Below are 27,892 nucleotides of genomic sequence, written 5' to 3'. Positions count from 1 at the left end.
AGGACATTGGCGTGGAGGTGAGTCAGGTTGTGCTGAGAGCCTGACTGGGACACTTGCGTGGAGGTGAGTCAGGATGTGTTGAGAACCTGATCGGGGCACTTTCATGGAGATAAATTGAGTTGCGTTGACAGCCCGAATGGCACACCAGAATAAAGAGCTGGTTGATACTGCTAGCCATTAGGATGACTCTCTCAAAGTGTCTCCAGATCCATGCCTGATATGAGTCTTTACCTTTATTAGAATAGTATAAATCAGATTATCTGAAATGGTTGGGACTAGGCCTACTTTGGATAAATGATATTTTCGGATAATTTTTTTAAAAACAGCCCAGCAGTAAGAGCAAATCACTTGTAACAGTGTTTAAATAACAACAAACAACAAGGGAAGGGTTTTAAAGCATGAAATAATGTTCAATTATCACCAAAAATCAACCTGAACAAAATAAGATAAATCCAACACCAAGAACTCAAAATTGTACTTAGAGGCTTTTCCAAAATACCAAAATGTTTCAACCTGTAACAGTTCGGCTCCAAAAATATTTTGAATAACTGAGGTTTTTTGATTGTTTCGGATATCTCCATTTATCCAAAAAAATTTCAGAGGCGAATTTACATTTTTTTTTGGATAAATGAGGATTTTTGATTTTTCTGAAATCTTCAATTATCTGAAAAAAAATTCAGAGCTGAACAGACGTCACTTCCAGGTCCAAAAATCTTTTGGATAACAGAGGATTTCAGATAATCGAAGTAGTACTGTATTAGGTATATTGGTAAGGCTTTATCTGTAAACTTGGGGGAGTGGGTTAATTATAATGGTGACATGGATAACGTAGCAGCTAGCACAAAACTGTTACAGTGTTAGTGACTGGAGTTTGAATTTAAATTGACATTTTGTAAGTTATGGGAATTTTACATAATGAAAGACTACAATATGGATATTTCTCAAATTACCATATTTTGCATTGTTGCTTGTCTTTTAAATGGTGTATTTAAACATTGTAAGAGTGAATCTCAGACATCCGGATAATTCATATTTCTGGCATTCGTGATTCCGGTAGGTGCCGGATAATGGGAATTTTATTGTACCTCTCACCTGCCATGAGTGGCATGGTCACATTTCACCTGTTTAGGGCATTGGACTATGAGTAGAATGGTCTATTCATTAAGAAAAGAGATCCATTCATTGGAATTAATTAAATTATTATTATTGGGCGAAATAATGCGGAATGAATGAATTGATTGGGTGGGTTTGCATCCAAAGGAGTTTAGAAGAGGAAGGAGGACTTAATTCAAGCAGCAGCACAGTTAGCGAAGCAGTTCGTGCATTTTATTACAGCACCAGTGACCCGGTTTGAATCTGGCGCTGTCTGTAATGAGTTTGTACATTCTCCCTGTATCGGTGTGGGTTTCACCAGGCCACTCCAACTTCCTCCCAGCTTTCAAAGTGTATGGGGGTTGCAGGTTAATTGGGTTACTTGAGTGACATGGGCTGAGGGCTGGAAGGGCCTGTTAACATGCTGTATGCCTAAATTAAAAATTTTAAAATTTAAGCATAGGTCTTGAAATATTGTGATGAGTGGATGAGGAGAGATGATGTTGTCTCATGGAATAATTTAGAAATATGAGTCATTGTTTTACAAATATATAATTATCAATTTAAGAGAGTGATAAAGAAAGTATTTTCAATCTGAATGTTATACGACTTTGGAACTGCCTTCCTCAAAAGGTAGTGGAAAAAAAGGTGAATATTCTGAGGCTGAGCTGGATAGATTCTTGTTAAGCACAGATGGGAGTTGTGGTTGCATCTGGAGATTTGAGGTTGCAATTGGGCAAGGTAGGAATTCGGAGTTGAGTTGGCAATCTGATCAGACAGATCGGATTGGATGTTTGGACAGGCTCCTGGGGCTGAGTGGCCAGCTGCAGCCTGTACATAAGATCAGTGGGAAGATTACTTTCCCGGCTGCAGGTTAATGTTTCCTGAGTTCAAGTGAGCTCCCTGCAATGGCTTTATCTCCATGAGTTTTGAATGTTTTACTTTCTGAATTAATGCAGGATTAATGGGAAGCTACATGCTTAGGACAGAGGGCTACTAATGGAGTTAGAAGTTTTCCAGGGGAAGTTTATTGCATTACTGAACCTAGAATCAGAAGTTTATGACTAACATTTTGATTTGGTTGCTTAGCACATTGTTACTGAAGAATTCATTCACATCCAATGCCCTGTTATTTTAAAAAAAAACATGAACATTAACATAAACTTTAACCAATCAGGCACTGAATCGATGAGGAGTTTTGAAACTGGTCCACTTCATTTTCTGCATCTGAATCCAAAAGAGATTGAAAAACACCAAAACTTTTCCATCTAATCAAATCAAGAAAATAAAATGTGTGCATTAGAAGGATGTTTACATATAGTGGTGAAAGGTAAATAAATAATTTATGTCAGTTTGGTGCAGATATTTCTGAGGCAAGGTGCTGATGGAAGCTTTCAATCACATGTTCAAAAACAGAAGTTACTGCGGTTGATAAATAAGCAGCAGATGTGACTATATTTCAGAACTTCTAGAGATGACCTTTTTCGTAAGACAATTGAAGCAGAAACTTTTCATTTTTAAGTCTACCCCTTAGGAATTGACAGCAAATACTTTTCTGTGGATGAGCGCTGTTGAAGGTGATGCCTTTCAAACTAGAATTTCAACTGTGCCCAGTCTGCTCTCTCAGTTGAAAGTCCAGGTGCTATTTTGAGTGAATCCTGGTCTACGTTTATCACCTCAATCAATGTGAGCAAAATAAATTAACTGGCTGTGGCTGTTTGGGGAATTTGCTCTGCACAAATTATCCGCCAGTGCTTTGTGATAAAAAGCATTACATCTCAGTATTATTACGTAAATTTATGTCCTTTATTCGGTTTTTAGTTAAGCACAGCCTGCTATTTACAGCAGAATACTGTGCACTTTCACTGTTCAGAAGAAACTCACTCTTTCAAACGTCACCAAGTAAATGCAGGTGGATGCCTCAAGCCCAGTGGAATATTAACTTTGCAATGACTTGATATTATTGAAGCCATTACTGAACTCTTAAACTGAAGCTCTCGCTATTATGTCTTGATGGTTAGCATAGAGGCAAACTGCTTCAAAAGGCAGAAAATGATGGAATTTGAAGGTAGTATCGCCTTTGCCAAATTTGACTTGAACTATCTTTGTGGGGAAAGCCAGTTACAGCTCACAGAGCAGTGCAACTCAGATTACATTTTAAAAAGTTTATTAAATCAAACCCCTGTATTCTGCACCTCCAACTGCTTTAACCCTTAATTAATTTATTTATTTTTTAAATTTAGACATACCGCACTGCAACAGGCCATTTCAGGCTATGAGCCTGTGCCACTCAATTAAACGACAACCCAGTATGTTTCAAATGGAGGGAGGAAGCAGGAGCCCCCAGGAGAAAACCCACCCAGACACGGGGATCACATACAAACTCCTTACAGAAGTGTGGGATTCGAACCCCGGTCCTGATCACTGGCACTTTTACAGCATTGTGCTAACCACTACACCAACCATATTGCCCATAAGTTACATCAGGTGTCCATCTCTCTATATATCCATATCTCCACATCAGTATGTATCCATTGCTCTTTGTATCCATATACCCATGTATCATATCTTTATTTATCTCAATCTCTCTATATCTCTTTATCTCTATATACACTAATATTCAATCTTGTTGCAGTTCTCTTGGAAGCTACCTGTTAATTGCTTCTCAGTGGAGAAGACAGAGAAGGGAGGTTCTGAACTGGCTGCCAGTTGTCGTCATAAGCAACATTGAAAGAAGAAGAGGCCAAATGACTAACAGAAGCAGAGATTCAAAAACTGCAGATGGTGGATGAAATCTGAAATAAAAACAGAAAACACTTAGCAGCTCCAGCAGCATCTGTTAAGAGAGAAACACAGCTAAAAAATGGCAGCATTGTCATAGCTGTTGTAACAGCAGCGCCCAGGGACAGTGGGAAAGGAGATTGTAGCACATCGAGTGACTCAAAGACCTGTTGACTCAAACTAAGGCTTTTATTAACAAAAGACTGGAGCGTAGTACCTCAAGGTCGACCAGTCCAGACTGACTTGGATCTGATTAGGTGCAGCCCTTTGTGACCTGGCCAGTAGGAGTGGCTATGGCTCTCAGCCAATCATTATCACTATATGCAAATATATACAGTGGTGATAGGATCCCAAAGTATCACAGAGATGCAGCACTTCCTTGAAGGGTACTACCACCCAGTCCTGCGACTGCGGAATCTGGGCTCAAGATGGCAAAGCCTGTGTTCAGCAGTGGACCCGAGGGGTTCAGATTCCGGGGAGCAGTGGACTGGCACTGAGCACTAGAAACAGGGAGAATAACTCCCCCCTCCCCAACCCCATGTTGAGTTGGAGAAGCAGAAGAGATGATCTAAGGACAATGACCATGGTGGTGGACCAGCAAGGGGCCTCTGCGGCTGAAGCAGGTGGTGGGCTATTGGTGACATGTTGACAAGGTACCCACAGGTGAGGGCTGCTGCAGACTGGGTCATGAAAATCAGGTCTCGGATCAAATATTCGAGAGGGTTCTCAAGGCAAGAAGGGCTCCTAAAGGGCCCTGGACACTGAAGGCTTTCTCATCATGTCAGAGGTTTGGATCTGGGTTTGGGTTGACAATGTTTTGAACTGAACTGGAATCTTGTGCACAGACATTCAGTGACACTCTTTTGCTTCTCTTTCTCTGATGCCGGGCAATGTTAATGATGAATGTTTGTCTGCCTTATGGACGACTAAAGGCAATTTCATGTAATATTACATTTTTTTGTTTTATTACACAATAAATAGTATCTAATGTGATCTGATAATTCAGATTGAAGATCTTTTGTCTCTTTTCTATCTCAGCAGGCAGAGTATCCATAGATATTGTCCACTAACTACCAAGAACACTCCTCTTCCTGCTCTTTCTCCCAGTTTCTCTGTCTCTGCTGTATCAACTTTCAAGGAGGTCGGAAATTTCCCCTTTTTCAGGGAACACTTTCCCTATACTGTAGACGATGGAGCCTTCTCTGTAATGATAGCATGCTAGTGATAATCCTGACCACTAGAGGAAGTCAGAGATGAATTGTTGCAGCTAGGAGTAGATTCCAAATGGATGCCTCCACGAAGTTATGAGTACTGCAGCTAATAAAGTATAGTTGTTATAAAATAACCCAAGTTTCTTTATTGCAATAAAAGAAATATCACGTGGAGTGGAAGAAATACCAGGAATGTGCAATGAGAATCAGTCGGTAGCAGCAGAAAACATGGAGAGTGTAAAGGCCCTGACACTGTAAATTGGACTGGAAACGTCAACCATGGGTAGAGGTTGTTCAAACAACAATTTAGACTGTACCTGAAAGACGTTGGACTCAATAGCAAACCTGATGTACAGAAGATTTCACCGCTACTTACTGAGGCAGGACCTAAAGCACTAGAGGTTTTCAACACATTTGTTTTTGTCGAGGCAGCTGATCAGGGCAGGTTTGACAAGGTTATCGAGATGTTTGATGAATACTGTTCACCAAATAAAAATGGAATGTTCGAAAGGTACATGTTTCACTCTTGCTTCCAGCTGCAGGGAGAGAGTTGATACTTTTTTTTAACGGACTTGAAATTAAAAGCAAGAATATACACTGCAGGATTCAATGATCCATGATCAAATTGTGTTCAGGATTATTGATAAGAAAGTGGGTGAGAGGTTGCTGCAAGAGACAGAGCTTACCTTAGCTGGAGCTGTGAAGATGTGCCACGCCAGTCCAATAGCTCTGCAGCACGTGAAAAAAATATTACAGAGGTTAAGCCCCATGATCTGATCGTTATTTTTCCATCAACCAACATTGCTAAAGCAGATTTTCTGGCCACCATTGCATTGCTGTTTGTGTACAAGTTAACTGCTGTGTTTATTATACTCTCACTCTTGCATCTTTTATGTATGTGTGTGTATCAAACAGACAACTATAAAGCACTTTAATCAGAAAGGGGGTATGTAAATATTTTCTCAGAGCAAGAATGCATTAAAAAATATTTCAACAGATTTTGAATAGTGAATTTTATTGTAAAATTCACAGCTAATGTAGCTGTCAATAATCTTCCAGGCTACTTTAAAAAAACACACACACACACCCTTTACATTGGTTTCACAACTGAGCAGTGAATCACTTCTTCTGTATTGTCAGCAAAGGATGTCAACATGTACCACACAGATGTGATGAATGTCTACATGGCAGCTGGATGTTATTTTCAATAGCATATACCAATTCATCATCCTCCATTGCGGAAAATGAGAACTAGTGTACGTCATTATAAGGTACTGAGAAGATAATGGGAAAATGTGGGTTTTGCAGTCTGGTCCATCAAAATCCTCACCTGATTTCTATTACATCGGAGTCTGTGAATGTCCCTCCATCCAGTGAATAGACATTGACATTATCTTAGTGTCTTGAATGCAAAACACAGTGAGTAATTATGTCACGTAGCTGGTGAAATTGTGAAATGTGAGTATTGATGTTTCAGTAACTCTGAAGGTAAGGTTAGGCATATGAATATTCGATTGGAGAGTCTTGACTGATAGGGGTTGTTGAAAGATAAGAAATGTTGGGACAAGATAAATTGGGCAGTGGTTCTATTGTTGCATCCCATGCTGGTCTTGAACGACAGAAATATGGCATATACAAGTGAAATAGTTGATCATATGCATTCATATGAAGTCATTAAATATGTTGCAGCATTGTATCCAAGTTTTGGGGCCGAAACTCTGAGCCTCCATGGATATTTCTTGTCACAACCATAACATTGTGAACAAAAAGAGTCTTTTTCCAAGCAAGGAAAATTAGAAATTCTCTTCCTGATCATCTGCTGAACAAGATCCCTTATCAATTTCTCCCATGATCAGTTGATCATTACACTTTACAAAGCCAGATTTAGTTTATGCACAATGGTGAATGATCAGGGGTTGTTTCAGAAGCTTACATTGGGTCTCATTATAATAGTGTACGAGGCCACCGAAATGTTAGAGAGAGAATAATGTTCTGCCTTTACTGGAAAGCTGATCTTGACTCTGCATGATATTGTTCCAAGAAATTGCCTCACATACCTTCCATGGACTTGTCAATTTGATGTGCCCCGTTGACAGGAGATTTAAGTTAGTGCATTGCCTTTGTTAGAAGCCCTCATTATTTCTGGAATGAAACTTGCTAATTAGTCATTCTAATAAATGCACAGAAGGAGGAAGAGTCAAATTCCAGTGACAGTGCTAATTTTTCAATAATTGTTCAGTGAAAGTAATAAAATATCCCCTTGTAGGTTACATTTTAATGTATCGATTCTGCTGAAGATTGCTTACTTCAAAAAGTAAGTTTGAAAAATGCTATAGATAAATATCAACATGAGCTGCTCAGGACAAATCTATCACATTTATAGCTCATAAACTGTAACAACTATTGGAAAATATAATAAAATGTTGTTGTAAATATAAATCTGTTTGGTCATGGAATATTAATCCACAGTCTGCCTCTTTCTATATTTGCTGTTGGGATTTAGATGATGAGATAATGTTGGAAAGATTTCATTTATTCCAAGTACAAACTGCTGGAGAAGTTCAGCAGGTCTTGTGACATCTGTAGAGGAACAGGGAAAGGTGATGTTTCGAAGCTTCAGTCCCAGGTTCGTCCAGCAGTTTGCTTTTGGGACAAGATTATTGCACGCACAATCATTTGTGTCCCCAGACTTTATTTATTGTTCTGCCTGAGAAAACCCAAAAATTGTTGACAAGCCATCTCCTTAAAACAATGCCATTGGTAAGGAAATCCTGGAACTCCAACACGGTGAAAATAAATGTGGCAATATATGTTCGGGAGGTTATGAAGGGATGCAGCATAGAAACGCGTCCATTTGCTCACTAAGTTCATGTTGACCATTAAGCTCACTTTTACACAAATCCCATTTTTATAGATGTTAATTTTCCAGGTGATGTTCCACATCATTCCTGTTCTGTAGTTGCAGTCACATAAGAAGGACTTGTACATAAGGCAAGCTTGGTGAACTTGTGTTTAATGAAAGAGATTTCTGCAAAAAAAAGTTTTGTCCAACTTTTACCTGCTTTTCAGCTGTTTGCCCACTTCATCTGAGTGGATGGATGATGGAAAGTCAATGAGGTCTGATATTGAGGTTAACAATGATTTTTCATTCAGATCCCTGCTTAGGATGGCTGTTGGTTCAACAGCTTTATATCTGGGAGTTAATTCATTCCATCTTCCTTTCTCTGAATCTGGATCCTTGTAATAATAAGACTGTTAACATAATTGTATGACTGGACATTTTATGAATTAAAATTGAATTATTCCACTTAGGTTTTAGATGACAAATGTACCTTTTGCCACTGACAAATTTCTTTCAGCCAAGTGTGTGATTAAAAGTTAAGCAAACGCCAAAGTAAGGAGCAAAAGAACACTGCTGATGTCAAACTAAAAAAAAATCAACTCACCAAGCTATAACCTATGAAATGTCAAGAATTATGTCCACTTTACAGTTACAAATGAAATTGTATTTACCTTTTCAACCACAGCAAAACATACAGACCATTTAGAAGTCTAAACATTGTATATATTACTCAAACAATTTAAAGTGATGCCAGTATTGAAATGTATTCCAAGCTGTAGTCTGATTTCAAATTCAAGTTTAAGTTCATTGTCATGTGCACTGAGGTAGCGCATGGAAGTTGGTTTGGGGAGCATTCCAGCTCATTAACCTGTACCTAGTAATAACAAGTAAAACACAGAACAGAGTGCAGAGTTACAGAGAAAAATCAGTTAGTACAGGGGTGGATGAGTCTTTTGATATGTTGGCTGCTTTTCTAAGGCAATAGGAAGTGTAGATAAAGTTAGTGCAGGAGAAATGGTGGGGGTGGAGTGGTGGGGGTTGTCATTGGTGTGACAGTCTAAACCTTCAAAAACTTTCTGCAGTTTATTGCAATCTTGTGTTGAACAGTGATGCACCTTGACAGGATATTTCAACAGTTCATTTGTAGAAGTTGTTGATGCAGATGGAATGCCATTTTACATTGGCTTCTGAGGAAACAGATGCCCTGATGTTCTCTCTTGCTATTCTTTCAACGTGGCTGGTACAGAACAGATGGTTAGAGATGTTTCCTATTTGGAACAAAATGTCTGCTATCTCGATCTCAGCATTGTTGATGCAGTCACGGCTCTTCCAGAGGACTATGACCAGGTCATTAGTCAACCAGACAATTAGGAAGATTAAGGTTGTTGTCTTGGCACCATCAATGGAACCCCATCTCCCTTCTACATTTTGATTCATTATTGTTTGAGATCCAGCCTATGATAGCGATGTCATCTGTGAATTTATAGATGGATTCAAGATTCCTTTATGTTTTTTAATTTTTTTTTTATTTTTCACACTATGAACCATACTAACCAAAATACACACAAACATTTCCCTCTTGAATATACACAGTATCATTTTCTCCCCTTTTTCCCCCTCCCTTCCCTTCCTCCTTCACCCCCCCCCCCCACCCACTCAATGTTCAACCTATATGATACATTAAACCCATTAAAAAATGTCATCACACAATGAAAATAAACAAGAAAATTGTGTCATCTACTTTTACACACTGGGTCAGTTCATTTTGTCTTCTTCTCCTCTGTCATTTTAGGTGGTGGAGGTCCGCGGTAGGACTTCTCTGTTGTGTTCCATGTATGGTTCCCAAATTTGTTCGAATACTGTGATATTATTTCTTAAATTGTATGTTATTTTTTTCCAATGGAATACATTTATTCATTTTTATGTACCATTGCTGTATTCTCAGACTATCTTCTAATTTCCAGGTTGACATAATACATTTTTTTGCTACACCTAAGGCTATCATAATAAATCTTTTTTGTGCTCCATCCAAATCGAGTCCAAGTTCTTTACTTCTTATATTACTTAGAAGAAAGATCTCCGGAATTTTTCCCGGGTTTAGGCAAGTTAATGGCATTATTATTAATAAGATTCCTTTATTTTCAAGTAATCAATACAATGTTGCACAGAATTTGTTTTTTTCTGCCGTAAGGCAGATAGATTTGCCATCGGCAGAAACTGCCTGAAGCACCGCTTACATTCAGAGAAAGAGAAGCAAACTAGAGTCCCCTCAGAGTCACCGATTGTCCTGGATTCACCTCCAGTGCTCCCGCAGCTTCTGCGGCCACACAGACTTCAGTCCAAACATCAGCAGCCCGAGCTCCAGATGAACATCCGACATGATCAGGAAACCTTCACTGCTTTTGGCACCATCTCACATCGCAGTTCCAGTACCCCTTCAGCCTGTCTCATGCCAATCTTCAGCAGTCAGCCACCTGCTGTGAATCCCTCGACGGCAGCTGCCAGCAGCCCACAGCCTGCATGGGTTTCTTGCCTCGGGATGCCAACAGCCCGTCACCTGTGTATTCTTCAGCCGCAGAACACCTCACTGGTCCTCCGCTGTGGCAACCATCCCATGAGTCATCTCCTCTGCTTCTCCTTCTCAAACGGCGGGGAGGAGGGATGGTGTCCTCCCTGTTTTCTGGTGCCCTGTGCCAGTTCTCTGCTTCCCCAGAGTCTGCAACCCCTCGTCGCTGCTGCCGATTATTGGCACTACCATCTTGGGCACGGACCTTGCGGTTGCAGAATTTTAAATTAAACCATCATCAGCTCCATTAGCAGGTCATTAAAAACCTATACAGATCTGACAGCAGACGGACTGGGTTGTTGGAACCAACAGGAGCTCTGTGTTTCCGCTCCCTGCTCTCCATGTTTTGCACCAGTGGCAACGCTGCCATTACATAGCGCCAGGAGAGCCGCTAATTTTCATCTAGTCAGTTTGATTCAGGGCAGTGTTTGAGACACTGGTGCTGCAGCAAGTACAGTCGGGAACTGAGTACACAGCCTCGTGGGGCCCCAGTGTTGAGGATGTTCGTGGAAGAGATATATTTTGAAGTTTATTATCATCTGACTTTACGAGGTGAAACAGCATTTCTCCGGACCATGGTGCACACCTACACCCAAAAAATACCTAGCACATAATAATCACAAGGCACTTTTTTCATTTATTTGCCTGTGCTCCAGTTTTCAATTCATAATCAAACAATTCACATGTAATTAAAGTGCATATTCCTGATTTTATTCTGGGTTATTTGTATACATTTTGGTTTGACCATGTAGGAATTAGAGCATGTTTTATATGTAGTCCTCTCATTTCAGGGCATCATAATGTTTGGGACATTTAGCTTCACAGCTGTTTGTGAATACTCAGGAATGTTTAATTGGTCCAAGTATAAAAGAGCTAGGCTTCCTTCTAATCTTTTGATCACCTCTGGAGTCTGTAGTTGCCACTTTTCATCCTGAGGACCAGAGTTGTGCCAATGAAAGTCAAAGAATCCATTATGAGGCTGAACAAAAATCAAACAGTAAAAGAAAATGCTGAAATCAACAGTTTGGAACATCATTAAGCAAAAAAAAAGGTGTACTGATGAGCTCAGTAATAGAAAAAGGACTGGTATTCCAAGGAATTCCTACACTATTGATGACAGAAAAATTCTCATCATAATAAAGAAAAATCCCCAAGTATATGTGCGACAGATCAGAAACACTCTTCCGAAGGCAGGCAGATGCAAACCATGGCAAATTGCTCATGCCATCTCTCGACTACAGGTCTCATCTGCTCACAAGACTTTTTTTTTCCAGAATTCTGCAGGATCTTTCAAATACTTCATGGCAAACAATAATCTGGCCTTTCTGTTTCTATGGCTTACTGGTGATTTGCATCTTGGAGTGTAGCCTCTGTATTTCTGACCATAAAGTCTTCTTTGGACAGTCGTCATTGACATATCCACATCTGCCTCTTGAACAATGTTTTGGAAGTTAGAATTTAAAATAAATATATGTATATATATTTTTTAATAATATACTTGGTATCAATCTCACAACCTGCAGGAAGAGTCTATTTCCTAATCTAGCAGTGCCAATTTTCATGCTCCTGTACCTTCTTCCTGATCATAGCTAGTTGGAAAAGGTCCTTACTAATTCTGAGACCCCCATTTAAGCAATAAATGGTGAACAATGATAATACAATAGTGGATTTAAGAATAACATGCATGATAGTTGTAGGGTCCTCAAACTGCTGACCAACGTATCATGGTCAATATTGATTCCCCTAGGTGATAGACCATCAAGAAACTAGACAATTATTTTACATTGAGGCACATGCAAACCTATTTATTGCTCTAATACTCTAATAACTCCCATCTATCAGATCTTTGTTTCTTCCCTGAAGTCATTTATGTTCAAATTTCACATCAATGAAAAAACCATTTATAAAGAGATTGTCTTCAGTTAATGATGTGAATTATAATTTGGAAAACCAGACATTTTCTCTGTCATTTCCCAAATATAAAATTATTATTTGAAGATTACCTGCAACGATGTGTGCAGACATAAGTATATGCTTTCTCTCCTCATGAAGGCCCTGGTGAAATCTAAGACAAGAAAATGAATCAGAGTGAGTATAAATCCATCATCCTGCCAGTTAAGATCTTTTGTTCTGTGATCTTTAACCTTTCAAAAAAAAAAATTCACTGGTTAGTGTGGAAATGTGACAAGGTTTGCAGAGATTTTTGTACGTTCTTTTCTTCTCTTGCTATGTTACCCGAGATGTTCAATAATCTTAACTCCCTTTCATTATATTCTCTTCTCTGAATCCACAGCTTGCCTTCATTGCCCTCATTTGATAAGTTTAGGAATGTGTTCTAGAAACATAGAAAATCATTTATTTATCAGAATGCAACACTGGGTATAGTGGAAGGGTAGATGAACATGGGGATCTTGGAACACACTTACATCCCTGAATATACCAGTAGAGGTAGAGAAGGCTTGTAGGCATTGGCATTTATTGACTAATGCATTGATGATTGGAGGAGGAGGTCAATTCAAATTTGTACAAAACATTAGTTAGGACCCAATTATGTCTTTTCAGCACATCACTGGCTGGTCTAACAAAATCTGAGAGAATACAAAGAAGATTCATGAATATTTAGCCAGGATTGAGAGTTTAATTAATGACAAGAGATTAGTTAGGCTGGAACTGCTTTCTTTAAAATGCAGCAGTCACAGATTTAACTGATGTGTATAAAATTCCAAGAGTTCTATACGGGATGACCTATCCTCGATCCACAACACTTCCTCATTAGCCATGAAGGCACAGCAGAGCCTGAGGAGGTTGAGGGAGGGTAGGGTACTGGCCCTCATCTTCAGGACATTTTACAGGAGTATAAATTGAGAGTGTTGTATCTGGCTGCATCATTTTGTGGAATGGTAGCTTCAAAGCATTGGATCGTAAGTCAATACAGAATCTCAACAAGACAGCCGAGAAGATCACTGGGATCTCCCTTTCCTATATTAACGATGTTTACCAGGGCATTGCTTAAAAAGGGTCAAAGAATTATTGAGGACACTTTCCATCCAGCACACACCATGATTGACCCTCTACCATCAAGAAGAAGGTACAGATATTTTGGTCGATATGGTTCATAATGTGGTAAATAAAAAAATATTTAAAAACAGAAGAAGGTACAGGACCATTAGAATCAGGCTTGCCAGATGGGGAAATAGCTTCTTCCCACAGGATGTGAGATTGATGAATAGTACCACATAGCCTAGTAAACCATCCAAAATATTTATGTATACTTATTTTAAATAATATCTTTATGCGTATATGAGATTATTATATGCTATTTAGTGTGTGTGTGTGTGTGTGTGTGTGTGAGACCATGGTCTGAAGAAATTTTGCTCCATCTGGTTGTCTATGCGCCGTCAGATGATAATAAATGTACAGAAAAGAAACAGAGATTGTGGGCCTTTACATGGCGTAATGCTGCCTTGAAGGCAGCTCAATGATTAAAAAAAAGTTAAATTTACCTTTTTATGGAGAAAGCCTATAAGGCTGATCCAGCAATGCTTTTTTACTGAGGTGTGTCAGGAGCCATCTTCCGGAGTCAGGGCAAGTGGCACAGTAATGTCACTGTGACGTCAAACATACGCACTGGCAAGTGAAAAATTAATATAAACATTCCCTCCCACCAAAAAAGAACAAAATTATTATTTACTGCAGTCAAACAGGTACTTTTTAAACATAAATCTACAATAATATACATTAAGTATATGACCACACTGAGCACTTTAAAGTTGGCGCTCCTGGGTTATGGGCTGACAACATCATTGCGATGTCATCAGCCTGCCCCTTTGCAGCTGCTTTCAGCGGCATTGCCTTCATGGAAGAAGTGAAGAGAGGTCGCTCAACCTCTGAGTCTAACCCCCTCTAGGCAGATGGGAGTTCGCCTCCTGAATCCAACCTCAGAACTTTCAACAAGGTAAGTGAAGCGATGTAAAGGCTTTTTTTTTCCACTATGAAAAGGCCTTGTGAGTGAGCATAGAAGGATTAAATAAAATTTATAGAAGATTTTTTTTTCTATCCAAAGTGTCATGTGGCCTGGAACTCACAACTTGAGAGAATGTGAAAGACAAATATTGATATTAATATAAAAAAAAACTGCTTGGATTATCACTTGAACTGGCAATGATTTATTGGGTCATTGATCAAGAGTTTATAGCTGTGATTAACCTGTACAGTTCTTTTTCAATATATCTATTATTATAAACTCATGATCTGGACAGTATTCAAACCTGCTTTTGAGATCTGCTACTATTTCCTTTAACTCTAATTTGTTTACAGACAAACATAATTAACTCTTCCAACTCAAAGGCTCTGAAGCAGTTTTGGGTTATATTGATTGCCATTGCTGAAGGGACATAAATCTCAGAGTCCTGTACCTAGAGATCAGTGAGTTAAAAGGATACATGTAGGTCAAGCCCATTAAAGACCAATTGGATACTGAGAGTGAATGGTTTGAGGTTTGGAGAAGGTAAAGTACATTTGGGCTGGAAACCAATTGAGAGCTGTTCAAGTCTCTTTAATCTGTACTTGCTGTCAAAGTCTCATCAATTCCAGGTCTTAGGTGCCTGATCAGACAAACATGGAAATCCACCACTTTGACAATGATAGTAGGTTCTGCAGTTCTCAGCTCCTAATAAAATTCAACAAGACAGCTATGTCTTACTCAGTTTCCCCAGTTCGTGCATTGGGGAAATGGCTCTTGGATCATGCGCCGTTTTGGAGTTTACGCAGGATCTACCACTTGAAGATTTCATAGGGATTATAAAGCTGCAAAAATAAGAAATGGAAGATTTTTCATTAATCATCATTTTTTTTGATATACAGCATGGTAAAAGGACTTTCTGGTCCACAAGACCATAACCTCCAAAAACAACAATAAACTTATGATCCCTGTACATTTCATTTTGCTGGTTGGGAGGAAACTAGAGCTACTGGAGGAAACATACACGGAGGATGTACAAACTCCTTATCGACAACATCAAATTTGTAACAGTGTTGCGCTAACTACTACATTAATCCTGCCACCATTTTTTTGTTTAAAGTTCCAAATGATTTATGTGCACAATTTGAAATATTTTAATTTTTCAATTAATTTTGGTTTAATTTTTCAACAACTGATGTGATTATAACTGTTTCTGAATGTTGGGGATTCAGAAGCTGAATAAAAAATAGTTTTGACAGTTGTTATAGCTACAAAAGTGCAGGAGGCACTTTTCCATTTGTCAAAACTCAAAGAATTTAAGCATATGGTTCCTTCTGTTTTCCTGTTACTGCTTTGACATTGCTGCTGGAGTCAGGCTCACAAGAAAGGCCCTTTGGTTCCAAATAAAGTATCTTCAAGCATGCATAACTGCAGTGGGGATATTAGATGTCTAGACATCCCATCAAGATACACTCCTTTACCTTTTATGTATTCTGGGCTGAGAAAAATAAAGAAATCTTATTGCAATTTAATGTGCACTGTTATTTTCTCCCTGATCTAATTATATTTCACAATAGAATCACTGACCTATTTAGAGATCACTCTTATTAAATATCGACCCTTTTCTGATGAGTTTTCTGCTTTATAAAATCTTATTATTCATCCATCATAAATGTCAACAAAGGGACACTTGTTCATTTAAGCTGTTGCATACAGTTATGAAGGTCAAATAATGAATGGCATCATTTGCCACAAACTTACCAAATAATACACTTTAACTATCTATTCCTGGACAGAAAAGTGTCACTTTCAATCCAGTTGCTTATTTTAGACAATTACTGGTAGATGCACATGTTATACTCATTGTGGTTACCTGAATTTTTGAGTTACCTGAATTTATTTTTGTAGAATTATGGTGCAGTCGTCAAACAATCTTTGTAGCTTCTCTGTTTAGTCTTTTGATTCTGAACTATAACACAGCTTAGCATTTGAAGCTTTTATTTTTTAGAAAAAAAGTTGATATTTGTTTGATGGTTGTACTTGATGTGAAATGTGTGGGATTATCTTTGCCATTATTTCTCATTTATTTATCTATCTAGTCTTTCGGTGTTCTCGTATATCATCTCAATATGAAAATCTGTAGTGATGATCTGAAATGAAAATTTTCAAGCTGAACTGGTCTGGTCTTATGAAGAAGCATACTTGGTTTTGCTGAATATTTATCTTCAATTTCAGGTTTCAGTTTGCAGAGGCTTGGCATGACATCGGAAACCCTGGAAAATTTCTAAAGATGTTCAGTGGTAAGTGTGCTGACTGGCTGAATCATGATCTGGTATGGGGACACCAATGCTTTGAACATAAAGACTTGCTAAAGGTAGTGGACACAATCCAGAACATCACATGTGTGACAGGTTTATTATATTTTATATTGTATATAAATATGTTTTGAAGGAGATAGATTGTTTGGGGGGGGGGTGTTAATCTGTAGGTCACAAAAAAACAAACACTTCACAAAACAGATCTTATTTAATATGCAGGAGCTTTGCTGAAAGTGAGTCATGCAGGCACCAAGAGCCTTTGCAAATAAAACAATGAGATTGCTTTGCTAAAGAATTTCTTTCAAAAGCAGGTGTAAATGGATTTTTGTTTTGAAAGCAACAGATGAACAGGTTCAGAAGATTGGGTCTGGTGCCATAATCTGTATGGTTGCAGTTTGCTGTTGTAAGAAGGTCATGTGGTTTTGCAAGCAGAGAGAGAGAGAGAGAGAGAGAGAGAAAGAGAAGGCCAAACAGGATTTCTCTGAGACAGAGAGAAATGGTTTTCTGCATTGGCTTTTGGAGGCTGCAACAACAAGCTGGCAGCTTGTTTAAAACGCCATTTTAAAGATGGGTTGTGAGCTCTGAGTTCAGCCTGTTGATCAATGAGCAACACATCTCTCTTTGAAACCAACAAGAACCTTCCTGAGTGGTAACCATTTACCTTTAAAAACCAGAGATTAGTGAAAATTCATAAATGTTAAATTCTGTTGGTATAAAAATTGCTTGATATTGATGAACTTGGAGGAGTGAGAAGTGAGATTGGACTGTGAATCAAAGAACTTTTTTGAACATATACACAATACATACACATGCACATGGAATTAGAAGGGGGTTAAGTTAAGTTCATAGTAATAAGGTAAAGTTTGATTCTGTTTTTTGTTTAAAGAAAATTAAAAATGACTTTTGTTTAAGTAACAATTTGTCTTGGTGAACTTCTATTGTTGCTTGGTTTTGGGATCCTTTGGGCCCATAACACAGGTAAAACTCACCCCATCATTGAGAACATCTATAGGGAACGCTGCTGCTGGAGAGCAGCAATAATCATCAAGGATCCAAGCCTGCCAGCACACCTCTCACTGCTACCATCAGCAAAGAGGTATAGGCATCACGAGACTTACACCACCAGGTTCAGGAACAGCTGCTACCCCTCCTCCATTAGACTCCTCAACAACAGACTCAAACAGGAACTTATATAAGTAAGGACTCTTACTTTTGTACTTTATTGATTATTTTTTCTCCGTATTGCACAGTTTGTTTACATTTCTTTATTTGTTTACATGTGTACATTGAGTCAGTATTATTCTGCACTGCCAGTAAGTGGTAATTTGCCCGCAGGGAAAAGAATTTCAGAGTTGGATATGATGCCATGTATATTCTCTGACAATAAATCTGAAATCTGCATCTCTCAAATAAACATCTCTCTACTTTCAAATAAACCACATAAGATTTATCATGAGATGAATACAAAAATAATGTAATTAAAATAATATGCATGTGATGGAATAAATCAAAAATCAAGGAAAGGTTGCAGCAAACTTTTTGATAAACTAATTTGAACTTCAAATGGTAAAATGGTTGAAATGTTTGTTGCTTATAGCTGACTAGAGCATATGTCATGAACACATTTAAAGATCTGGATGAGTATATTATGGTAGAGAAGGACAGAGTGAATTTTCTTTTCCAAAGCTTACTGGACTTTGTAGAGGAAAAGAAGATATTGTTAGCTATGTGATATGTGCAGCTGTGATGCATTTGAATTAGGCAAGGAATTCCAAATTGCCCAAAGGTACAGATCTAAAAGTAAATTGCTAAAATGGATGGAAAATTATCTAAATCAGTGATTTCCAAACTTTTTCTTTCCACTCACTTACCATCTTAAGGGATTGCTTAAGGTGTGAGTGGGGAAAAAAGGTTGGGAACCATTATTGTAGACCCAATTGTTAATGAAATATTTTGCTTGAGAAAAATTGTCATTGGCCCATTTCCCTTGGAGTTTTGAAACCGTGCACATAACAAGTCAATTAGGTATGATTAAAACTGGTTTTCAAACTTTTTCTTTCCACTCACATACCATTTTAAGTTATCCCTTACTTATCACAGAGCACCAATGGCATAGGGATTACTTAAGGTGGTATGTCAGTGGAAAGAAAAAAATTGAAAACGACTGATCTAAGTCACTGGATGGTGAATATTAACTGGCCTGGAATGATTGAGATGGTGGCAAGATCATTGACTTGTATTTACACCACTATGGGAATCTCTACTACTTATAAGCATTTGGAAAGATTGAATATTGAGATTCCTGATGAAGGGCTCAGGCCCAAAATGTTGGTTACCTTTTACTTTGTATGATGCTACATGGCCTGCTGAGTTTCTCCAGCATCTTTGTGTATAAAGCTTAGTTCATCTTGTATGAATACTGCAAATGAAAGCATCTCCTCTCAACTTGAGTTGACATGGATCTAACTGATATGAACTATAACCACCAATGTTGTTGAGTTTGAGAAAACATAATTATCCCAGAACAATTCAAATGATCTTTTAATAGACAAGACCTCCCCATCCTAAACTGCTCAAACACATGGCAAACAGACATTATGTAAAAAAAATTGAGAGTTGTATTCATATTTGGTGGAGTAGATGATTGAGGATTATTAGTTTTTAAAACTGGCATTTTTCTTCTTCCAGTTCCCATTACTTTCTTATATATTTATGAGTGTGTCAGAATAAGTTTATTCTCAAATGGTTTTTATTTCCTCGGGTACGGTGAATCTTCAATTCTTCCCTCATAAACAATTTTCAATACATTCTTCTCAGGTCAAAAAAGAGATTAATTTATATGGAAAATAATGAAAAATTCTTGTGCTTCATTTTGGTAGAAATAGGTGAGAAACCCAACTCAGAAAACAATATTTGAAACATCATTTATCACTAAACAACTTGATAGGAAACTTCTTTCACTGTTAAACTAAAGAGCATTAAACTTTTTTGAGAACTTGTTACTCATTATTAACGTATTAAATGAACAAATAACACTCAGAAATTAATTAAATTAAAATCCTTTCAATTCTTTGCTCTTATGTGAAATAGCTTTTTAAACAGTCACTGATTTTTGGTAAGAACAAAGGTTGATTATATGCTCTCTACTGTAACATCTCATGCATTCTACACACTTCGTCTTAAAAGCTGAGTGAAAAATAAAAAAAATCAGTTCCATTTGGTTTAGAACAATAGATCCATAAAGTGATTATTGTGTTGACTGTGTAGAATGATAATTTGAAAGAACATATGTTTGCTTTTTACCAGAGAGATAAAATTCCATTTGCTTTGAAGCAAGTGTTGAAAATAAAGATGCTTGTCCTTGGTAAAATATGAGCAGATACATCAAATCAAACTTGTTTCCAAGCTATGAAGCAAGCTTTAGTCAGGTAGCCTAAGAGGATGATATACAGAGCGTCCTAAGAGAGGATTAGAGTCAGAAAGTCTCAAGCAACTGAGGGCATGACACCTCTTTAAATGGAAGCATTAAAACTTGAGAAAATCAAGAATTGAAGGAATGTAGTTATCTGAAAGTTGAAGGTTGGAGAAAGTTACTGTGATGGGGAGGGCATAGTCACAGAGACAGATGAAAGTAAAGGAAATATTAAACCCAAAGTATTGATAGGCCAAGTCATGATATAGGTCAAATGGTTCAGGGTGCGCAGTGTGTGAATTGCAATATGGGTTGCAAAGAGTTGGATGAGCTAATGTTATTGGAGGATCATTGATGAGAGGTTATTCAGCAGAATAGACAAGTGGACTTGTAGTAAAGGTCACCATTGACGGCTTCAACATCAAATGAGTTGAGGCAAAGACAGACCTGGACACTGTTTTGGACAGGAATGAGTGATCTTTATGATGGAGCAGATAATTAGTTGAACATTCATATTGGGCAAAAAAAGAATGCCGAGTAACCGGAAGGATTTATGCAATGGTGGTAGAATGGAATTTGTGAAGGACACTTTAAATGGAGAATATTTCTGCTCCATCTGAGGATTTATTCTTTTTTAAAAAAACTATTTGATAGGATAGATCAAAAGGTCTATGAGATGTGGGGCTTCATTAGTCAGGGATTGAGGTCAAGATTGAGTCATGTTTCAAAACTACAAATATTAGATCACACTTAGAATATTGTGTTCATTTCTGGTCACCATGCTATAGGAAGGATGTGGAAGCTATGGAGAGGGTGAAGAGGAGATTTACCAGGATTTTGTGAAAATAAAACTTATGAGGTAAGGTTAGTAAAGCTGGAATGTACAAGGATGAGAGGTGACTCAATAGATGTCTACAAGATTCGGATAAGGTAGACAGCTAGTGCCTTTTTTCCCCCAGGGCAGGTGTAGCAAACACCAGAGGACAGCTGTACAAAGTGAAGGGAGGAGAAATCAGGAGTGAGGTTTTTTTTTAACAGTGTTGTGGGCACTGGAATGCATTGCCAGGGACGGCGGTGGAGATTGAAACATAGGGGTGTTTAAGAGTCTATTAGACAGACACATGGATTAAATAAAAATAGAGGATTATGAGGTAGGGAAGATTTAATTTAAAAAAAAATGGTAGTAATATAGAGGTCAGCAGAACATGGCCTATGATGCTGAAATGTCCTATGATTTATGGTCTATTATCTACTTAACTATCAGGTATAAAACAAGGATCTAACTGGTGCCATATGCATGAGAAACATTTCATTAATTAGATATGTGTGATGCTTCCTTTCACTGAGATTTCAATTGGAAATGGCAGCATGGTTTGTATAGTGGTTATTGCAAAAATATTACAGTACCAGTGATGCAGTTTCAAATTCGACACTGTCTGTAAGGAGTGTGTACATCCTCCCTATGACCATGTGGGTTTCTTCCAAGTGCTCTGCTTTTGCTCCAAATTCTAAAATCTGATGGGTTCATTGGTCACCTGGGTGTAATTGGACAATACAGGCCATGCAGAAGGGCTTGTTAGCCTGCTGCATTTCTAAATGAAATAAAGGCTGTATTTGGTTTATGCAAATTTTACAATTTACACACAAATACAGAAAAGAACTTCATTTCATGAAAGCCAAACTTAAAAAAAAACTTTTACATTTGGATTTGGCCTTTCCTGATAAGGATTTCTTTTTAAATTGATGTATTTTTCCTAAGAAATAACTCCATTCCTTGAAATCTAATCACGTTGTAGTTCAATATGTTTTTTCTGTGTAGGCTTGGTTAGATCGCTAAAATAAATTTTGAGAGTATCTACAGTTTAATTTGCAAGCTGGCTGCTCTCAACTGCTATTTATTGAAATCCTGATTCATACGTATTTCTTGGAAAGCTAACTATCCATTTATTCAACAGTATTATTAAGTAAAATTTAAAACAAAAATAATTGAAGCAAGTGCACACACAGGTGAAATGCAATTCTGTTTTGTATTTTATTCATTGAAAATACCAACATGGTCCCAATGAACTTTTAATGATTATTTGCTCTCACTCCCTTTTTGTTTCTTATTGCTGTAATTGGGAGTTACATGAAGCTTATTTCACTTTGAGAGAGAAAGCCATGTTTCGTAAATGATTCTCTTTGCAATCAATATTTCAATAATAGTTATTCAGTTAGAATGTTATTCCTTTAAAACACAAACTGTTAAGCCTGGCACAGAGATCATAATTTTCTAACAGTTTTTCAGCAGATAATAACAGCTGAGACAGTTCAGATGTTCCGTTTGGGAACAGACCTGTCACTTGATAATGCTGTGCAGAAAAATGTTCAAGTCAAAAATATACCTCTGGGATTTAATTATATTTTCACTGTACCTGCTCACAAAAACTAATATCTGCTGCCATTAAGAAGGAAAATATGGACTTTTAACTTTTTGACACTTGAATTACATTTCATCTAAGCCTTACATTATACAGATATTTTTACTTTGTTTTCTATGTTGTTTGTAAATTATTTCCCATCAGGAATATAGAGAAAAAAAAAGATGGTTAAGAATGTGAGTCTAAAACACAGGCCATCCAAGTTTCTTTCCATATTCCATCTGTGCAAAGAATTATAAATTCATTATATCAGAAGGAGCTCATTCTGAACATTTTATTCTCTGCCAATTTGATTTTTAAAAAATACAGTTAAGTCCATATTACCTTGCTTTGTACAGGTCACTGCAATCATATATCTCATTTATTTTTGAAAGATAGCACTGTAGGTAGTCTATTCAACATCTTTCCTCTACTTTTGAATTGAACCCATCGAAGAGGGAAAAGCAGTCAAGGCAGAACACAGAACTCTTTTTAAAAAATTGCTAAAAGCTAACCAAAAACCACAAATAATAAGTAATACAAAGAATCTGACATGAGAAATTACTTGAAAATACCAAAGATATGATATTTTTTTATTAAAACACACACACACACACACACACACACACACACACACACACACACACACACACACACACACACACACACACACACACACACACACACACACACACACACACACACACACACACACACAAACACTCCTCTTCCCTTCTTAACTTCACTTTTGATTGTACCATCTTAACCAATTCAAATTTTAATTTTAATTATATGTACCTGAATGTTTTGAAGGCTGGGAGGAAACCAGAGCAACTGGGAAAACGCAGGCAGATGTTGTGACAATGTATAAACTCCTTAGAGACAGTGGCGGATTCAAAACCAGGTTGCTGAAGCTCTAATAGAGTTGCGCTAAACACTCCACTCACCTTGCCACCCAAAGAATGTTTGAATTCCATGCATAAGCACAACAAATATATTTTGACAGAGGAAAGTTTGCATTTATCTGAAGTCTAAAGGTGGTGAATGAATTTTGTCCTTGATATTTATGCAACATGATCCAACAATTATTTATTACTTGATGACATTGTCATAAAATAGTAGTCCAAAACAAAGTCTTGTAACTTAAACAAAAACTGTAGGTTTATTTTCCAAAGTTTAGCGGTTACATTAGGCACCCCATAGCACTTTGAGATGCTTTTGAGTCAGGGCCAAATTTGATTTGCTGTTAGCTGAATGATCATGCTGAAGGTCGGACCACAGAAGCAAAACTGTTGCTGTTCCTTGTTTTGTGCAGCATTCCAAATACCATCCACTCCTGTTCAGAGGATGTGGTACATTTAGACTTCCAGGGTGCCTGCATGAAGCTGCTAAACAAGAGTTAATTGCATGGTATTAGCAATAATACAGATTGGAGAATAGTTTTAAAATGTGAAGCTGTGATGTGTAGTATCACGGAATTCAGTTTGACCAAAGTTGTTCTTCAGAAGGACTTGAATGTCCTTTCCCATAATTTGCATTGGAACTTGTTTAAAGCTTTTTTCTTTCTTCTTTGGCTTGGCTTCGCGGACGAAGATTTATGGGGGGGGTAAAAAGTCCACGTCAGCTGCAGGCTCGTTTGTGGCTGACAAGTCCGATGCGGGACAGGCAGACACGGTTGCAGCGGTTGCAGGGGAAAATTGGTTGGTTGGGGTTGGGTGTTGGGTTTTTCCTCCTTTGCCTTTTGTCAGTGAGGTGGGCTCTGCGGTCTTCTTCAAAGGAGGTTGCTGCCCGCCAAACTGTGAGGCGCCAAGATGCACGGTTTGAGGCGTTATCAGCCCACTGGCGGTGGTCAATGTGGCAGGCACCAAGAGATTTCTTTAGGCAGTCCTTGTACCTTTTCTTTGGTGCACCTCTGTCACGGTGGCCAGTGGAGAGCTCGCCATATAACACGATCTTGGGAAGGCGATGGTCCTCCATTCTGGAGACGTGACCCATCCAGCGCAGCTGGATCTTCAGCAGCGTGGACTCGATGCTGTCGACCTCTGCCATCTCGAGTACTTCGACATTAGGGATGAAAGCGCTCCAATGGATGTTGAGGATGGAGCGGAGACAATGCTGGTGGAAGCGTTCTAGGAGCCGTAGGTGGTGCCGGTAGAGGACCCATGATTCGGAGCCGAACAGGAGTGTGGGTATGACAATGGCTCTGTATACGCTTATCTTTGTGAGGTTTTTCAGTTGGTTGTTTTTCCAGACTCTTTTGTGTAGTCTTCCAAAGATGCTATTTGCCTTGGCGAGTCTGTTGTCTATCTCATTGTCGATCCTTGCATCTGATGAAATGGTGCAGCCGAGATAGGTAAACTGGTTGACCGTTTTGAGTTTTGTGTGCCCAATGGAGATGTGGGGAGGCTGGTAGTCATGGTGGGGAGCTGGCTGATGGAGGACCTCAGTTTTCTTCAGGCTGACTTCCAGGCCAAACATTTTGGCAGTTTCCGCAAAGCAGGACGTCAAGCGCTGAAGAGCTTGCTCTGAATGGGCAACTAAAGCGGCATCGTCTGCAAAGAGTAGTTCACGGACAAGTTTCTCTTGTGTCTTGGTGTGAGCTTGCAGGCGCCTCAGATTGAAGAGACTGCCATCCGTGCGGTACCGGATGTAAACAGCGTCTTCATTGTTGGGGTCTTTCATGGCTTGGTTCAGCATCATGCTGAAGAAGATTGAAAAGATTGAAAATTGTTTAAAGCTACATATTGTTGTTTAACAGTATATTTAAGACAAATCTTAGAATTAGAGAACCAGATTAATAGTTTGGATATTCAAATAACTTATGGATATGGAGATATACAGCAAATTCTCAACTAGGCAAAAGATTAGCCATATTGAGTGGTGGAACAGGTAAAATGGATGAAGTTTCTGTTTCTTTTGTTCTTTCTTTGTGCTGTGACTAGATCTTCTGCCATATACCTTAAATACTTTGCAATCATATTAAATCTTTTCATTTATCCTCCAGCCTTTGGAAAACAACATGTCTTTATGAACCCTTCATGATCTTCACAGTGCTATCAAATTTCCTTACAGCCTCCTCTTTTCTGAATGGAACAGGCCCTGCTTCTCCAATCTAGGCACAGAGCTGCAATCCATCATCCCTGGAGCCATTCTAATAGATACGACTGGTGAAATGTTCCTTGCTTTCCAGCTTCTCTCTGATTTCCATATCTGTATCTTTCAGCACCAGAAGACAGATAGGAGGGAGACTCAAAGACTGGCAGACCTGATCTCCCATTCTGTCACTGATTTTAGTGGAGAGTTCAAGGGTGAAGCATTTATGCCTTAATTTGAGGGGCTAAATGCATTTTGAATTTGAACCTCTAGCTTCAGCTCAGGCACTGCTGCTTCCCAGCTGCTACGAAGGAACCTCTTGAATAACATCAGAGCAGTCCAGGATGAGACAGAATTTGCCTCCTGAGGCCTCATCACCACTTGTAGACGATTCTGCCTCTTGGATTGATTTCAATAGAGTAAGTTTAAAATTGGTTGGATCCACAGACCAAGCACAACTATTGGCATAGTGCAGGGCTGAGCTCTGGTACTGAGTCTGATCAAGAAGGATTAAGCCCATTCTTTCACCTGAGGTGAAAATGCAGTAATTTTCTACATCAGCCCACTTTCAAACTACAGATATACTCTCAGTGTTCATCAATTCATTCATAACTATAATAAATATCTATCTCTATATTCTGGAATAAATATTATATCTATTCTATTTGTTTCCAAACAAAATCTACATTTGTGCTTTGAGTTAATGCTCATAACTATACATTTTGGGCTCTGTATATTGGAGTAGAGTTCAAGGTTAGCTTAGTTTATTGTCAGTGTGTCCTGAGATACAGTGAAAATCTTAGTTTGGCATGCTATCCAGCATAATGTAAAAGTCACTGCAGTCCAGTACCACTTTGGATTTAGACTTTCCAAAAGATTCTGGTAACATCAAGTTCAAGTTCAAAAATGCTGCATTATCCTCTGACTATGCAACCAGAGGAAGCAGCATTTCTCTGGACCACCGTGCACACACAATAAATAGCAGGTAGCTCGAGTGTGTTCTGGATGGTGATAACCAAGTTCATGTACCCTTCTTCTTGATGGTAGTGGGTCATCAATACTGTGTGCTTGATGTGAAAGGCCCTCAATAATTCTTTTGGGCCCCATTTATGCCATTCTCATGGAAAATGGCATAAATGTCATTTTGATGACCCTCTGTATATATTTTTGCAGATACCATACCACGCAGTGATGCAGCCAGTCAGCAAAGTAACAAGACAATTTTCAGACGGAGTGTCTCGCATTTTAACAGGACCAGGAAATTAGATTCAAGGAGGTGCTCTGTTATCTGTGGGTGGATGAGAACCTGGTAAATTCATTCAATGCAGTCAGTTATTGTCCTGGTAAGAGCAGCCTCCACGACCACAATCCAATTTTACTGCACTTGCACAATGCACAATTCCTGCTCCTGTCATCTGCTCTAATTTTTTTTAACTGTATTAACACTGAGGTTTATGCATTTCATCTATAAATATTATCCTAACAGCAAATATCACTTTCCTTGATAACATGTTCTCCCTGCTGTTCTCTCTGATATGGTAGCTATTTTTTTTGTATAATTTTATCACCTTTTGTCTCATTGGTTGGCATTATATTCATTTACTCACATTCTCTTTGGCAGGTTCAAAGATTTCACTTCAGGTTTGTCATTTATTGCCATTCTCCACAGTTCCACAAAATCCTATTTCATATCAGACCCATCTCTAGTTTCAGTCATGAGGAGATTCCTCAAGCTCTGATTCTACCATGGCTCAGTCATTTTCTCAAGACACAGGGGTCTAATAGTATCCATTCATCCACAAAAAAAATCTCCTCACTTCTGCTTACCTCTTTAAGCTCCAGTACTCTGCTCCCTGCGGCCACAACTCTTCTCATAACCTTGTTGGTGAACAGACAGTCTCAGGTTTCTGTGCTCTTTTGCTGCACACCATTTCCGTGACTGTCGGGTGTACGAACATCCTTCAACAGACATACCTTTCAATTTCAGGTGCAGCTGAATTTATTTTGAATGTTATAATTCTCTAATTGCCCTTCCTTATTAAAGAAAAAACTAATATTATTTTCCCACTGTACAATATTAATTTCAAATTATTATTTATGTTTCTTTTTAGCAGTTTCATTTCTTTTGAAGTGCCCCCTTTTCATAAATTAATTTCTGCCAATGTTTGCTTATATTAATTATAATTATTTATAAATTTGTGAGCCTAATTTACAATT

This window comes from Narcine bancroftii, chromosome 1 (genome assembly GCF_036971445.1).
Source record: "Narcine bancroftii isolate sNarBan1 chromosome 1, sNarBan1.hap1, whole genome shotgun sequence".
NCBI lineage: Eukaryota > Metazoa > Chordata > Chondrichthyes > Torpediniformes > Narcinidae > Narcine > Narcine bancroftii.
Note: the sequence above shows the minus strand (reverse complement) of the source record.